Below are 2,417 nucleotides of genomic sequence, written 5' to 3'. Positions count from 1 at the left end.
TTGAGAAAATCAACTCGACAGCACAGAAGGCCTAGTTATATAAAACATTATCATTGCAACTTAGCAGCTTCTGCTTCTCAATCATCTAACAGGGATCCTACTCTTAATTCAGGTACAAAATATAGCATATCTTATGTTCTTTCTTATTCCAAATTATCTAAATCACATAAAGCGTTCTTTGCTGCTATTTCTTCTTATTTAAAACCTTCCTTTTATCATCAAGCCGTCAAGCATGCTCATTGGAGAGCTGCTATGTTTGTAGCATTATCTGCATTAGAGAAGAATGATACTTGGGTCTTCACACCATTACCATCTCATAACTATAGGTTGTAAGTGGGTCTATAAAATTATATACAATTTTGATCATTCCATAGAGAAACATAAGGCAATACTTGTTGCCAAAGGGTATACTCAAACGGAAGGCTTAGATTTTTTTTGAGACTCTCTCACCTGTTGCAAAGATGGTTACTGTGAGGTGTGTCCTATCACTTGCTACCATATACAACTGGCATATTTTTCATCTTGATGTTAACAGTGCCTTTTTGTATGGAGAATTAGATGAAGAAGTTTATATAAAACCTCCTCCAAGTTATCTTAGTAAGGGAGACACAAGAGTATGTAAATTGCAAAGGTCTTTATATGGCTTGAAGAAAGTTTCAAGACAATGGAATTCAAAATTTACTTCTATGTTGTTTGCCATGGGTTTTTCACAATCAAATGCTGACTATTCATTGTTTACTAATGTAGAGACCCAAAGAATTATAGTATTTAAATAATAAAAGAGGGAGAAAAAGGAAATTGTAAAGGGGGTCACAATAGGACCTCATCGACGAACACTTCGGCTTATTGGGATCGTTGATGGGGAAACGTGTCTCATCGACGATAAGTTACGAAGAGGCTATCTTTAACTCTGAATTTCGTCAACGAGGAATGAGCATTCGTCAACGAACTTCCTTCATGGAAGTGGCTTATTGGGATCGTCGATGGGGACACGTGTCTCATCGACGAGAAGTTACCGAGAGGCTATCCTCAGTTCTGAATTTCGTCGACGAGGAATAAGCATTCGTTGATGAACTTCCTTCATGAAAGTGGCTTATTGGGATTGTCGATGCGGACACGTGTCTCATCGATGAGAAGTTACCAAGAGGCTATCTTCAACTCTAAATTTCGTCGATAAGGAACGAGCATTTGTCGACGAACTTCCTTTGTGGCCTTGTCGACGAAGCAACGTGGCTCATCGATGAGTGCAGGTATACAAATAACCTAAACTCGATTTTTTTTTCACTTGGAAATCACGTGAAGAACCCTCTCTCTCTCTCTCTCTCTCTCTCTCTCTCTCTCTCTCATGTTTGTCCCCTCTCCCTTCTCTCCAAGATTTTGGATCGTTTTCTTGCCGGTTCGACGATCTGAGGCCACCACGACACTCCTGGGAAACTTCTCTTCAAGTCTGCTGGAGTGGATCGTTGGTGGGGCTAACTTGAACTCCATCCAAAATTTAGGGTAAGGCTTTTTATTTAGTATTTGGCTTTCCTACAGTTGTAGAAAATGTAGTAGTTGAAGAAATATTGAAGTTTTACTGAGGGAGATGTTGTTTTCAAAGTGTTGAATGGGGAACCCTGCGGGTGTGAGACTAGACATTGTAGGGGTTTTTCAAAAATTAAGTAAGGGAATAAACTAATTCAGAATTTCATGAAAATATATTTGTTATTTTACAGCATTTAGTTTTTGGATATATATGTATAATGTAGAATTATGTTGGAAATAATGTTGTTGATCAGAAATATGTTTAATACCTCTTTTTTGTGGCATGAGTAAAATTTACCATGGAAAATTATGATGACGGAATATTATGTTTACAAAATAAGTATGTTTTTACTGCTTCCAGGAAAATGTTAAAATGATATAATGATTTTTCAAACTAAGGTTTTTATATGATATGTCGGTGTACGTGCTGAGGTTTTTATATGACATGTCAGCGTACGGGTCGAGGATTTTATATGAAATAACAGCGTAAGGACCGAAGGTTTTTATGTTATGTTATGCAAAATTATATAAAGATATTAACTTAACAGTTATTATTATGAAATAGTTATGTATCAATATTTGAAAATATGTTATATGTTATTAGAACCTAGTTGGCATGGTTTAGACTTTCACAGAGCACAGTACCGTAGCTATATGATCACGATCATGTTTATATTAGTGCTACCACTTGCCGAACGAGACAGTGGGAGATCAATAGTCGATGTGGTTTATTGTAGCGCAGGCATCCCTCTAGTGTCTGGACAAAGAGGGGTAGACTCATCGTACTTAAAGACTTTTGTTTGATCTAGCGTGGTCAGCCAGCTATTGCTAGGTCCCGCCTTCGGGCCGCACAACCCAGTCATGTGGGGGTAAGACATGACACCCGCCAGCTA

The sequence above is a fragment of the Malania oleifera genome, chromosome 1, assembly GCF_029873635.1.
Source record: "Malania oleifera isolate guangnan ecotype guangnan chromosome 1, ASM2987363v1, whole genome shotgun sequence".
NCBI classification, from domain to species: domain Eukaryota; kingdom Viridiplantae; phylum Streptophyta; class Magnoliopsida; order Santalales; family Ximeniaceae; genus Malania; species Malania oleifera.
The sequence above is the reverse complement of the archived record's forward strand: the minus strand, read 5'-3'. Positions refer to the sequence as shown.